This window comes from Rattus rattus, chromosome 8 (assembly GCF_011064425.1).
Source record: "Rattus rattus isolate New Zealand chromosome 8, Rrattus_CSIRO_v1, whole genome shotgun sequence".
Taxonomy (NCBI): domain Eukaryota; kingdom Metazoa; phylum Chordata; class Mammalia; order Rodentia; family Muridae; genus Rattus; species Rattus rattus.
Window position 1 is genome coordinate 6804175 of NC_046161.1, and position 15798 is coordinate 6819972.

Sequence of the window (15798 nt, forward strand, 5' to 3'; positions counted from 1 at the left end):
ATAACATTTCAAATTATTTTTAGCAAGTAACAGTTCTTCTCTTAAACATAAGACTATCTTTGCAATCCCTTTTCTGATACTAATAAATATTTAAAACACTAGGCATATCAGCATGGCAAACAGTAGAAACCATCACTCTATGTCTAGGTATTTTGGATGCTTATTTTATAAAGTAGAGTGAAACACTCTCCCGTCATACTCAAAACCACACTCTGGATTTGCCACTGTATTAATTTCGACAACTATAATGATTTCTTGATGGCAATCATATAAGGATTCCTTTATTCTGTCTGTTTGTCTGTCTTCCTTCCTGTCTTTCATTCTCTTTCTTTCCTCCCTCCTCCTCCCTCTCTCCCTTCCTTCCTTATCTCTTTTTTTTCCTTCTTTCTAGATTTCCAATAGTTTGCTTTGGCCTGGAATGCCTCAAGTCTGTATGTTTCCATCTCTCAGTTGTTAGGATTACAGGCACATGCCACCGGCCCTGGCCACACTCACAGTTTCTCACTTAAATATTTAAACTTGCAAGTAAACACTGAGCTGAAAGCATGCTTCATAACTGTTCACCCACTCTGGTTTTCCCCACCTAATAATTCAACAGAAACTCGTTCTTGACCTTCAAAACAAGTCAGTTTTTGCAAAGCTCAATTGAAGGCTTTGGTTTCCACTTTTCTTATCCATTGTTTACAGCTAAAATGCTTTTACTTTCCAAAAAGTACAGGGTGTGATGTTTATAGATCACCAAGCCCTGTACTCCACAGTGAGCCACCAACCTAGATGCCCTGATTTGTTCTCCTCCTTTCTGTCAAACTAGAGAAAATGAAAGCTTTGGACAGGCCATTCAGTTTGTAAGAGCAGACTTGGCACTCAAGTTTGTGTTTTCTGGTGGCAAATGCCCATCGTTCTGCATTTGCAGACTGTCTTGTTCTGATGAGAAAAAGAATCAAGCTACAAAAACATAGGCCAGAAATAATACCAACAGACACAAGTAACGTTAAGTATTTGTATTCACATGTTTTATTTAAGCACAGATTTTAAATATTGTATTAAGGGGAAATACATCTTATTTTCTAAGACATATTCATATTTGTTCTAAATCAATGTGGTAATATTTAGTTGTCCATATACGTTAAAATGCTGGGAGTTCTTCAGTTCATTTTGGACATTCAATGGAATATAAACTCTTCCACTAAAAAGCTTCTCTTCTCATTATTATACATGATTAAAATTTTATTTTATTCACTGTTGGGCTTTACTTTAGAAAAGGTGTAATGCACATCTACTATTGAAGGCTGTAGTTAAATCCTTTCAAAGGCCCCAAGTGTTCTAATACTCATCCCTGGTGAGAGAGATTTGCTGGATTATTTAACAGGAAAGCCAAACTGCAGATGACTTCCAGCAAAACCAGAAGCGAGTCGAACATCCTATGGAAAATGCGAATGTTCCACCCAAAGACATTTTTGATACATTTATATTTTGTAGTCTTGTAAATGTTCACAATAGAAGTAGGTGATTGATATTTTAATTCAATAATGGACATTATAACTATGATCACTAGTATGGAAGTTATTATTTTAGATAGAAGTCTCCCTACTTTTTCTCTTCACTCCTCCTATTTGGTCCTAACTGTCCCGTGACAATAGTTTTTGATATCAACATCAAGATCTAATCAATGTAAATTCTAAGTTTTCACCTCGGCATGCCCTGATTTGTTCTCCTCCTTTCTGTGGAAGCAGAGAAAATGAAAGCTTTAGACAGGTCATTTAGTTTGAAAGAGCAGACTTGGCACTCAGACTCCTGGGTTTTCTGGTGACAAATGCCCTACCTAGAGCAGGCGTGGCTGTTCTCTTTCTTCTCCAGTACTACAGTTAGGCGTCCCCTCCACCCTCATACTTCATTATTATTTCTTCAGGTTCTGCAGCTGCTCTTTCTTTGGCCCATCTCTTTTTTCTCTGTAACCTGCATGGTGCATTAATTCTTCCATATTAAATTTGTTTTCCTGGCTTGTAGGTTGCACCAATGAAGACTTCAAGCATCTTATCTCAAGGCAACTCAGCTTTCTTGTGACTTAAGCTCCTGTGTCCCATGGCTCAATGTACCCCATGGCATCACATGGCTTTATAGCATCATTACTCCGCCATCGTCACCGTGTGGCAACTTCACCTGAAAGTGAGTTTCTTTAACTCTATCCCACACCTGCTTTGATTGGCATCCTCCCAATCTTATTAGGGAGAAATTATGCTTGTGGTTGTAAAGGCAATGCCTACATTGCACTATCTCAGACATAAATTATTTTGTTTGTTGTAAACATTATATAATTCATCAGCAAACACTAAAACTTCAATAAAACAGTGACACTCATCCAAAAATTATTTATTTTTCATTATTTTTCTATATCTATGATCCATTTTCTAGTTTTTATGCTAATTTGAATGAAAAATATTTCATTGAACTCTCCTCAACCTTGAGTGGGTAGATGCAATAATTTAAGGGGAATTGATTGAATGCACTTGTGCACATTATAATATCTTCATATACTTTTAATAAAGTGAATGACAAAGTCAATTGAAGAGTTCTAGTTACTTTAAGAACAATATTAGATTTAAAGTGAAGAAGTCACATACAAGTATTTGATTCATAAATCCATCCTAAGTCTCAGTGTGCATTTACAGGCCAGAACATGACCCTAGTTAATTATAGCACTAGAGTGGATGGGTAGATCCCATTCTTGCATCCACCGCAATTCTTCTATTGTTCTCTTATAGCCATGTTAGACAGCTGGTGAGTTCACTGGCATTTTCCCAGCTCAGTGGTTCATAGGCTATTGCACTGCCTTGCTCCATTTCTGCTTCTGAGTTTTCAAGAGCATTATAGAAATCTGCTTAGGCCTGTGTCGAATACTGCTAAAGTCAGTCTTCTTATCCAGACACAGGTTGGAAACAATCTCTCTTTCTTTGAGATTTTAATTCATTTTTCATTGGCTATTTTATGTATTTATATTTCATGTTATCCCCTTTCCATGTTTCCCCTCCGGAACCCTCCATCCCATCCCCCTTGCTTCTGTGAGGATGCTCCCCCACCCATCCACTGACTCCCACCTCACTGCCCTGGCATTCCCCTACACTGGAGAATTAAGCCTTCACAGGACCAAGGGCCTCTCCTCCCATTGATGCCAGACAATGCCATCCTCTGCTACATATGAAGCTGGAGTCATGCGTACCTCCAAGTGCACTTTTTGGTTGGTGGTTTAGTCCCTGGGAGTTCCAGGAGGTGGGGGTTGGTTGGTTGATATTGTTGTTCTTCTGTTGGGGTTGCAAACCCTTAGCTTCTTCAGTCATTTCTCTAACCTTTCCATTGGGGTCCCCATGCTCAGTCCAATGGTTGGCTGGGAGCATCTGCCTCTGTATTTTTCAGGCTCTGGCAGAGCCTCTCAGGAGACAGCTATAATAGGCTGCTGTCAGCCAGCACATCTTGGCATCAGCAATAGTGACTGGGTTTGCTGGCTGCATATGGGGTGGATCTCCAGGTGGGGCAGTCTCTGGAAGGCCTTTCCTTCAGTCTCTGCTACACACTCTGTCCCCATTTTTCCTTTAGACAAGAACCATTCTGGGTTAAAAATTTGGAGATGAGTGGTGGCCCAATCCCCTAACCTGGGACCTTGTCTAACCTCTGGATATGGTCTCAACAGGTTCTCCCTCTCCTTTGTTGGACATTTCAACTAATCTCATCCCCTTTGGGTCCTGGGAGCCTCTGGCATTCCTGGCATCTGGAACTTGCTGGTGGCTACCCCCAGTTCCCCATCCCCCATTGCTACTCACCTCTGTTCAATTCCCTGACCCTCTTTATATCATTCCAGTCTCCTCCCATATCTGATCCTGACACCTTTTCCTCTGCCCCTCCTCTTTTTCTGTCCAAGTCCCTCCCACCCTCTACCTCCTTTGAGTATTTTGTTCCCCCTTCTAAGAAATACTGAAACATCCACACTTTGCTCTTCCTTTTTGAGCTTTGTATGATCTGTGAATTGTTTCTTGGGTACTCTGAGCTTTTGGGCTAATAGCCACTTATCGGTGAGTTGCATGTGTGGTCTTTTTGACTGGTTTACCTCATTCAAGATAATATTTTCTAGTTCCATCCATTTGCCTAAGAATTTCATGAAGTCATTGTTTTCAATAGCTGAGTAGTACTTCATTGTGTAGATGTACCACATTTTCTGTATCCTCTGTTGAAGGACATCTGGGTTTTTTCCAGCTTCCGGATATTATACATAAGGCTCAATCTTGAGTTAGTGATTGTTGTGAAGTATATTTGCAGAAGCATTTCTTTTACTTGTAAGCAAATGCTGACTTCTGCTATCATAAAGTGTACAGGACTTCTTAAAAATCAGTTTTCGAAATGGTTGGTGAAATAACTCTGGTGTACCTGAGTAAGACTTTCAGTGAAAACATTTCTTGGGAAGGGAGTGAATTATGGCCACTTGACATTCTGTTATTTTAGTTAAAGATCTGAGGGTCACTGTGTTTACACAAATCAAACAAAGCAGAAGCAGTGTTAATCCGAACTAGAATGTGAATTAGAATCTAATATATCTAATAAAAGAAAATGCTTCTATTTATCCAAGCTTCATGCTCAAGATGACTTGGGCAACTTTAGGTAGGACAGAATAGAGTATGAGTGATTTCCAAAGGGACATTCAGAAATGCAGATCAGTCTCAAAGTGGTACATACCACACACATGTGATCTCGAAAGTTGTAAGGGTGAGGCAAGGAGGGTCAGGATTTTCTTGACTACATGGTGGGTACAAGGCTATCCTGAATGACCTGAGAACTTACCTCAAGAAGAAAAGAGAAATAAACAAATGAAGACTCCATGTAACTTATGCTTCACTTTGTTGGAAGCATTGGCTCATTTGAGAAAGTTAGTATCTATTGCCCTATTCCTTAAATTTAGTATAAGCCAATTTTATAAAATAAACTGAATACATCAGTTTTTATTATTGCTTTTAAAGTTCATAATGGCACAATACTACCGAAATATCTAATGCCATCCAAATTTAATATAAATGTGTAAGATATATATATATATATGCACTACATATAATATTAAATTTTGTATGAACTATCCATAGGAAGGAAAGGAGAGAAAAATTTAATTCTATTCATATATTTTATGTTATTTATTTTGATGTTCTCATTTTAAGTTGAAGCTAAATAAATGGAATATTAATAAACTACTGGGCACATTTTATACTGAAATTTGTCAATTTGTCTTCTATATTGCTTTCATAACACAGGTCAATTCAAGGATCCTACCCACACATGTATCTACCTATACATGTAGGATACATGTAGGATACATTTGGGATAATACAAACTCAGATAATATTACATTGTTAAGCACATGGCTTAGGCATATATGTTTTGTCAGTGACTTTCCAGTTATTTGCTACTTTATGAAATGTTTCTCAGTTGCTTTGCATGTAGAATTGTTTCATATGTTCCCTGTCTTCTGGTGGCCAGCATGAGGCGGGTGACTTAATTCTCAATTCAGAATAGATGGGTGTCTATTTGTGGGAGCCAGCTATATTTTTGTAATCTATTATTATATTGTGAGGCAATGAGGAGCTAGACGATAACATCTGTTACAGCTCATTTTTGAGAATATATGTGGTCGTGGGTGAGAATCTTCAAAGTTCTAAGTAGAAAGAGTATTCCTCTCACTACAAAAGCACTGGTGTGTGTTAGCCCTTTGCTTTTGTTTACGTCAAGGACTTGATCTCATCCTTGACAGAAAAGATTTTCTGACAAAAGGGCGAAGTTTGGGAATGTGAGTTAGCTCAGCAGTTAAGAGCTGTGCATGGTCTTTCATAGGACACAAGTTCAAGTCCCCAAACCCATATAATAGCTTACAACCTTTGTAAATCCCAAAGGTGATCAGATGCTCTCCTCTGTCCACTGAGAGCACCAGGAATATTCATGGTGTATGAACATACATGCAAGCAAAACACACATCCATATTAAATAAAATTAAAAATGTAAAAAGGGCAAAGTTCACCTGTATGAATCTATGTGTATGTATGTCAAAGAGAATATAAGTGGATTGATTGGGTATCTAGGGACAAAAAATGAAATGGGGGTATTTGATTAGTTGATGATGACAATGTTCTCATCCCTAGAATTGAGACTATAACAGTTTTAAAATTTCCTTCTAAAAAGAGAAAAATGATTACAATGAGGAGAATAATGTGAAAATCCCTTTTTAACCGTGCTGGAAAGTACTAGCGAGGATTCTGTCACCCGGAAGACCTGTCTCCGGGAAATATTTCCACTCCTGCGTGTTTCCTCTTGCATGCATCACTGGAGTCTTTGAGTGGTACAATTAACTGTCATGTCATACATGCACAAGGGTGACTTTCCACTTATTTCTGTCAGGGAAAATGCAGTAGTTCCTGTGTCTCATGTTAGCTTGGTGTTATGTATCTTGGAAATAAAATACTAATTTTTCATGTGTATGACTGTTCTACTTCCATGTACGCATGTGTGCTTGGTGCCCACAAAGGTTAGAGAGGACATCAGATGCCATGGAACTGCATGCAGTTGTAAGCCTCCCTGTGGGTTCTGGGAACAGAACACGGGCCCTTTGAAAGAGGAAAAATGTGCTTTTAACCACAGAGCCACCTTTCCAGCCCCCAAAGTACACATCCTAAATAGCAAGCTAATACTGAGCTATATTAAGCATTTATCTATGAAATGCTTAATGCTTTAACTTTTTAACTTCAAAAGTATAGTTATAGTGGGAAGAATTTGATTCCCAAAAAGGAGGTTGTCTGTAGAGTGTACAGAAGTTATCAGCACCATGCTAAGCCTTGCGGAGCTCTGCCCATGGGTGAGAGGACACTGACCACTTTTGTAAGGAACCTCAAATCCCCGGGGCCTCTGTTTCCTTGAAAAGTCACTATTTCATCACCTCATCAGTCACCCGTGTCACATGTGAACAAAAGCCTCTTGTGGAAGAAGTTTCTTCCCACTTGTTATGAGCAGGAAATAAACCGGCCCAGAAGAATATGAGTTAAATGGAAACAAGAAATGGGCTTAAACTAGTATTCATATAGAACACAGAGTGCTGCTTTATGGCAGTCAGTCATGAGGACAGGACAGGGTTGGCTCAGAACAGTGAGTGCTACCACTCATCATTTAAAAGATGTGTCAGGTTTTGAGGACAAAATATTTCCAAATATGAACTGGACTCTAAAAATCAGCAAGCAGTACCTGCTCCTAAATTATAGCAAACGAAATGCATATATGTTAATGAGGGGGGAGAAATGAAGGGAGAGGCTGTTGTTTTAGGGGAATAATATTAACAAGCAAGTTTCCACTTTTTTTTGAAATTTTTATTTGTATTGATAAATGTTCGCGTGAGTATGTGTGGGTGAGGTGGATGCGTCTGTATGTCTATGTGTCTGTGTATGTACGTTTATGTGTGTGTGTGCATGTGTGCATGAGTTTGTACCTGTATACAGGGGTCTCTGGAAGCCATGTCAGATGTCTAGGAACTGGAGTTGCAGGTAGTTGGAAGCTGGCACTGATCCTGGGATGAAAACTCAACCACTGAGCAGATTTTCCAGCTCCAGTTTCCATGGTTGAGCCTCAGGTCACACTGTCTAACAGTGTGCTAAGCTAGACCACTACCAGTAAGATTCCATCTGCACTGGAACCTTTTTCTTCCAACAGTACCACCAGTCCTGGACTCTCCACATACGTTAAGTTTAACTCTGCTTTTTGTTTGTTCAGACACTGAGTCGTTATTTCAAAGAGACCTGGGGCCTACACAGTTAGAATCATCAGTTTCTCTACAGACATACCCATCAGTTTTCCTATTTGCATTTGAATATAAGTTCTCCCATCTCTGTCCTTCACAAAATTGTGAAAAGGAGGGGCTGGTGAATTGGCTCTGTGGTTAAAAGCCAAGGCTGCTCATTCAGAAGATGGCTCTGATTCTCACACCTAAATAGCAGCACACAACCACCTGTAACTCTAGTCTTAAGTAATATGTTGCCACCTTTTGGCCTCCAGGGGCACTGCACTCACATGGTGGACAGACACACATGTAGGTCAAGTTAATACAGTCTTTCTTTTCATTTTTATCCTGTGCAACTATAGACTTAAAAATATCTTTCTATGGGTTGAGTTGATATAAGTATTACCTTCTAATTTAAAATTTTGCTTTTCATATCAAGATGTTCATGTCTAAATCAAGCCATATTTTGAACAGCAAATCGAATAATTTAATTTTATTTGGCTTTACACTTAAAGTGTCACTTATGCAGGCAAGGGACAGTACCTTCCTCCTCACTCTTCTCCTGTCATCTATCATTTTGTTTTTCCATTATGTTTTATAAGACTGAACTATTTTTATGGTTCCCATTGTCATGCAAAGGCCTGCCTAGGCCCCTCCCTGTTCAATTAACATATTTAACAGTCTCATTTGTTTGTTTCTTTATTTATTTATTTACTTATGTTTTATGCATATCTGTATGTGTAAGTACCTGAGTATGCATGTGCAACGTGTACTCATAAAGCACTCATTTTGTTCTAGAGTGGACAGTTGGGGGTATAAGTTCCCTTGCAAGTGTAGTCACAGTTGCAATCTGCATGGTGAAGGTGTTAGACAGGGACCTTGGGCAAGTGCTCCCACCTATTGAATCATGGACCTATCCACTTAACATACTGAAAAGAATCTTATTATATTAACGCAACAAAGTCATAGCAAAGCAAAATGAGAAAAATGAGGTAAAACTTTGAATCAGAGAAGGCTGTGTAGCTTCGGACATTTCTGTGTGCTCTATGAATATATAATGTGTGTAGGGTTTGTGTGGCAGTTTTTAGTCAACTTTCTTTGTTAAGGTGATTAAACAAGAAGGACATTTAAACAGGTGGTTTATAGCTGCTACAATTGCTGAACACACAAATATGAGGAAAGAACACAATCAGGTTTCTGTCAGAGCTAGAACTGTAGGTAACTCTGGTAAAGGGCACACATGGGAATTGTAGGTAACTTTGCAGAGAGCACACACAGCTCCTGGCACTGGGCATTACAGCTGGGACAGCATCAACTGCCACTGCATGGAAATCCTTCTGTGACAGGTCCTTCTCAAGCATGACCTTTGCTTGCTGCTGTCCATCCCTCAGTGCTCCGAGAAGTTGTTGAAGGAACGACTAATGCCAAGAAAGGGGGACATCGATTTTCCTCTCTTCTTCCTTTCTTTCTGTTTTTCGTTCCCATCCTCTCTCCTCTTCTCTTTCCTTATTATCTTTTCTCCCCTCCCTCCCTTTTCTCCCTTACATGTTTCTCTTTCTCTTTCTCAGTTTTTCTTCTCTTCCTTTCCTTAATATGTTATCATAATCTCAGGAAAGTTTTCTTCTTGGTGAGTTAAAGACCATCATACTTATTTTTTCACAGTGCAACCATCTGTTAAACAATTTCTTCATACCAAACTCAAAATGTCTACATTATATGTATATGTCACTGTGTATACATAGATGTGGTTATAGATATGCTCTAGTCCATCTTCTCACACCTCTTCTAAAAATAAGGCATGATCCACTTGTGTAAGTGTAGAAACTCCGAGGCTCAAAAAAGTTAACACAACAACTGGGGTTTCTACAGATGGCAAAATTATACTAGAGACACAGCCAAAGGTATTTCTTCTTCCTAAGCGGTAATCTTTCCATGTGTCATTGATATTTCAAAACATATAGAAAATGCACGAGCTTTTTTAAGAAATAAGACATTTAGAATTCACTCTCAGTTCTAAAACAAAAAGATTGGCATCATTGTAGACTCATCTACTGACAGAAATAAAGCCCCGGATACACTGTGAAATGGCCTGGAAAATGTCATGTCTCTGGCCAGCCTGGTTTCATCCATTGGCTGTATGTACACAGGATTGGATAGAAACTGATAGCAAATTTTGTTCCAGAACACTCTTTTTGAATTTTTCTCTTCAAAGATGTTCTTCCTGATCATGAAAATATGTAGAAACATTTTACACAATTGAAATGTAAACATTTCTGTTTAAAAAAAGCGAAGAGTGTGTGTGTGTGTGTGTGTGTGTGTGTGTGTGTGTGTGTGTGTGTGTGTGTGCATGTACGTGCATGCTTGTATGGCTGGAAGGCAACTTAGGTGAGTCATTTGTTTCCTTTCAACCAGTTCATTTCTAGAGACTTAACATAAGTCATGCGACTTTATGGCAAGTTCTTTAATAACCCTCACCATTTTGGTGGTATTGTGTTTCAATGGTTCTTGCATATTATATTCATACTATTTAAGTATGACTCTTAGTTACTGAGGGTACATCACATCCTGCATGATAGCTTGGCATAGCCTTATAGTAGCTGCGATGATCATATGGAAAGAATTTATAGCCGTGTATCATAATTTTTCAAAAGACTTTGTTCCATAAATGATGGGTACTCTGTCACTTCTTCACCCCCAATTTCCTTCTCCCTCTTCTTCCTATAGGTAAATCACACTTTCTTTCTCAACCTTAATTCCAACTGAGGAACATTTATTTTCCAAGATAGCATCAGTGAAGATGCTCATGGTCAAACTAAGACTAACTTCACTGAATCCATCTTCTCATACACAACCAACAGAGAGAAAAATGTTGATTTGGGAAACTGATTAACTTCATGATATAAAATATTTCATATCAACTCGTCAGTAACTTAAGAAATAATTCTTTTTGCATTGATCTAGCTAGATAATATCACATATTTCAGGTAATAAAATTTTAATTAAGTAGTTCAAAGCCAAGATTTTGTAAAACAAACTCCAACTATAGTTAAAAGCAAATAACCACATTTCATAAAGTTAAAATTATGGATTCATATAGCATACCCTCCCAAATAAGTTCTGAACATGGTGTTGCATAAATTTTGTGTAAGAGACCACTACTTCCTCCTTTACAACTAAAAGTCACAGTTCCCATTTGTTCTTGAAGCACATCTGAGGAGACTATCGTGGTTCCTGAAATTTCTGATATATCCTGATATTCACTGATTCCATGTATGCTCCTTCTAATTTAATATTATGTATTATACACTGTGTACATGTTCACAAGTTAGATTGGTGTTCACATATACACAGAACATACAATTAACAAATACATGCCTGTAATTTCTACCAAATATTTTCAAAAGCATTACTAATAAATCTAAATTCTTTAGTTTGAATTTTGGGGCCCATTGCACTTTCCCATCCTCATCCACCGTACCTCTAGCTATATGGTAATATCCTTCTAACTTTCATTAGGTAATGAACAATCCTGCCAATTCTGAAAATCTATAACCCCAGAGTCCCAGGGGCCTCTCTCTAATGGAAGGAACTCTCCTTGTTGGGTCTGGGCCAATGACTGCTAGAGACAGTTGTGTAAGTTACCAAGGGAAGTATTTTATTCTCAGAGACTGAACTCGGGACCCCTTTTAATATGCGTTACCTCTTATAATGGCTTAGTTGGTCTTGTCAAGATGAACTGTCAATGAGTCCCCTGAATGTTTTTAGTGGTTGCAGAGACAGATGACATGCATGTCTGTGGATGAAGAGGACTTTATTTGATGTGACACTGTCACCCAATCTCTTCAGACTCATCAATTCTAATTCACTTATGCCTCTTTGGACTGTTCAGTCCAACTCGTTTGTTTAGAACATTTCAAATCTACTGATGTGCGTTTCAATTAGTGGCTCAGAAAAGTAGAAAGAGTGACATGAACAGAGTGAACTGTGTCCTCTGCCGAGCCAGGATCCATGGGTTTCCTGTTCAGTGACTGGAGCTTCACATCCTCCTTCTCAACCTTTAGTGTAATTAATAATAGATCGGAAAGCCTCTTCTCAACCTCTAATTAGACTTTTGTTGACCTCCACAAATTGAATACATTTCAGTTGGCATCTAAGACAATGTACGAGTCACAGTTGTTCAAGACACTCCCAACATCTTACTTCTGCTGTTAATATGTCTAGCCTAAACCGAAACTCCATTCACCCATGTGTATGTTAGCATTGGATTCTCCCTCACCCCACGGCAGCTGTGTGGTATTCTCTCACTTTTTCTGAACTTCACAAGCTCCATAAATAATTTATTTCTCTCCTTGCCAAGCCAAACTAAGGAGCTCAGATACCATTTAATGTTCATAGATCTCTGAGAAGTAGAAATATAATATGGGGTTTGATTTACTAAAATGTTCTTATGCTTAAATTAAGTAAAATGTTACGCAGAAAAATAACACCACCCCATAGGTTTATATTAGTATAAGGAATGTAGATGACTGAACTTATTTAACTATATTTTGTGTCTGAGACTTAATCTGGGATTATGTTTACAGTAGGCCAGATTATGATGACTAAATTTGTCTTCAAGTCTTTCCAATTTACAGCAAAATGGTATGCTAATTCGTGGGAAAGTTGTGTCCCTCTTCCATGATTTGTTGAGTCGTATCAAAAACATTCTGTCACTTTCCCTGTCCTTTCTCCTCTGGGTTTCCTATTTACTTTTCTATTTTATCTTTTGAAAAGAATAAAAGTCATGGTTGCTTTACTTAACAGATTTACTTGATCAATACATGTTTAGATAGGGTTTATAATCAACAGGTGGATTATTATAATTTATCATGAAAGTTTGGAGAAATATAAACTTCTCTAAACAACACTCCAGAATTTTCATGTTGCTCTCAAGGCCTAGTTAAATTCTTGAACAACATGTCACCCTACCCTCTAGCATAGAATGAATCTTAAGTTTTGTCATTTCCCCGCTTCTATTACGCACTTGAACATTTTGAATCTGTAGAATAGACTGGGAAACAAACATCTACTATTTTGAATCAATTTATCACTCAAAGAAGGTAAACCTTTAAATTAAATTGATATAGTACTATTTTATAAACACTAAGACAACAAGAATAATTCATTCTCCGTGTACTTTAAAACTTCCATAGTGATTACTTAAAAGTATGTCTCATTGGCACTGAGACAGAGCATGCCAAGCAACTTTGATTTGAAACAGCCCGTTGGTACCTACTTAGTTATGGGTATTAGACATCTGTTTATTCATGCATTTGTAGTATTCCCATTTTAAGAATCATTACTAAGTCAAAATAAATAATTTCACAATAAACAAGTATGATTAATATTTTGTGACATGCAATGATGAGTGCCATGCAAATAATGCAGCACTCTTGAACAAAGAGCATGCCTCGTTTTGTGCAGGAGATGCCTGGCTGGCCCTGGTAGACAAGAATACCTCCCTTTGCCTGTGACATCCTGCTGTCCTAACTTAATCACTGTCTTGAAACTGAAACAAACCAACAAGCATAAAATCCTCCTACCAACACGTCAGACACTGACTGGGAAGAAGCAAGGCCCAGGGTCTACCTTTCACTCGCACGCAAAAAAAAAAAAAAAAAATAAAAATAAAAATAAAAATAAAAAAATAATTGTGGGTTATTTTGGACTACAAAATTTCTGTGATATCCTAGTGCTCATTCATACCCAAAGAAAGTATTTTTAGTTCAAACATAAAATACCCACTCAATTTGGGAACATATTAAACCTTAGCATATGAAGGCAGTCCCTTGACAGAGAAGCTGCAGAAAGGACACACACAGCTTTCCAGCCCTGAGTTGCAGTCAACATCTATGTTTGCAGTGGAATTGATTAAAGAGAAGATAACGCTGTACCTGTTTTCTGAATCAGGGTCAAAATCACACTCTTCAAAATGGCAGTAGATTCTGTAAAGTAATCCTTTTGTGGTCGTCATGCAGAAATGATACTTGGCAGAACTTGAATAGCATTAAATAGCAGTCTTCTAAAAATACCTGTGAAGAAAGTGTTGTGAATATGAGTAAAAATAATCCTCTGAAATGTTTTCATTTAATCTAAGCCCATATTTTTATTAAATATTATGTGCTGTGACTCTATTTATTTATACTTTGAATCTCAAGATTGACTCACATATACAAAAGATGATAGTTTTTGATGTGATATATTTATCTAGCTCAGTTTTCTTACATAATTATGATAGTTAAGAGATCATTTAGCACATCCCTTTATATGCATACTTTCACAATTCCTCAGGTTTTTAAGAGATATATTTTATGCTATCCTATGAATTTGTAAAATTTTTAATTTGTATTTTATTCAAGGGATTTAAAAGCCTAGTAAGTATTTGATATTTTAAACTATTTGAGCTATTAAGTCATTGGGTCTCTGGTGACTTGCAATAAATTTTTAGGTGTGAGATTTTGAGCAATTTAAATGAAATTCACTCTTTAGTAAAATTTCCCATTTAATGAAATTAAATTTTTCCGTATATAATAAGCTTTTGGTAGACTCAAAGTGTGTTAAGATGGTAATCAACATCTGTGAGGAACTAATGTGGTAGTTTGAACCCAAATATCAGTAGCTCACAGTCATAGTCAGGGTTTACACTTCCATTGTTGATTTAAGTCAGGGGAGGTAGCATTCGTCTTGTAGTTAGACAGTCTGCTTTCAGGTGATCAGATATGGCCCATCTTCCTCAAAGAGATCTGCTTCTTACCCTCAACTGATTAGCAAATAAACCTCAGCCAGAAACAGTTTCATTTTCATTCTCAGACTGATCAAAGAAAGGTCTGGGAACCTGTCGACATGACTCAAAATTAATTGCCGTATATTCTTATCGCTGTGCACTCCTTCAACTGTCCATAAATTCATTTACCAAAAACCACTTCCTACAAAAGACAATGGCTGCCTTCATTTGCACACCTGAAATTTACCCATTACTCTTTCTGTACTTTGCACACGTGTTTCTGGCCGTTCTGGAAAACTATCTTCACCGTCATTGGTTCCCCTTCTGGTTTCATTTCGTCCCATAGGAGCAGCCATTTTCCCGGTAGTCTAAACTGCAGAGTTGCCAGCCGTTCCGGACTTCTCATTGTTCCTCTGGATTCTGCTGGTTTCTAAATCATATTGCTTGGCCCTCTGCAGTCTCAGATCTGTTTTCTCTCCATTCCCAGCCCTGCTGTGGTCTAAGTGAGCAGCTGTCGAGTCAACCCTACTACATCCCCAGTGACAGTGTGGACTGCAAATCAGAAAGGAGGAGGGTGTGTCCTGACACTTATTGGCATGGATTTTTATTTATATGGACTCACGAATTTACTGATTAGCATAACTTTTATTTCTCATGAATCAATTTACCACAAACAAAATAATTGTATCGGTAAGGAGGAGGAATTGTACATATTAAAACCATGTTAATTATAGTACATTAAAATGATTTACAAATAAGCCCTTAAGTTTAAATATCTAGTGTTATAACCCAATGTATAGACTTTCTTTACATGATACATATAATAATCTTGAATGCGAAAGAAAATGAGCAAAGGGAAAAACATAAATAATGCCCATTTTTCAGGCAATATTTTAAACAGTGAAAACACCAATGGCTTTGACTGACAATGGGGACATTGGTCCTTAAAAACCTCTTTCTAAAAGTAGAAATATTTGTAATAGCAATGCTTTTCCTTAAGCATCTGGATGCTTAAGCCATTTCAATAGGTTTTTGTTATTAACTATACTTTACAAAACCAATCTACTCATAAATTTATTGTCCAAATATGGAAGAAACAATGTCCCATATCGTAGTGTCCTGCAAGTGTCACATTGATGCTTACCACAAAACCATCTGTGATCAGGCATAGCACACTCACACTACAGCACACAGGGGAAATACTCAGGGGAAAAAGCCAAACCAAAACAAATAAACAAATATA

General features: G+C 37.7%; 1 protein-coding gene across 1 annotated transcript in view; it reads right to left on the reverse strand.

Moving 5' to 3' along the window:
- Positions 1–15798, reverse strand: part of Cntn5 (contactin 5) — a 1166275-nt gene that overhangs the window by 899031 nt on the left and 251446 nt on the right. The window contains exon 2 of the mRNA XM_032911019.1: positions 13726–13863. The gene's annotated coding sequence lies outside the window, so the exon portion shown is untranslated. The remainder of the gene's footprint in view (positions 1–13725; positions 13864–15798) is intronic.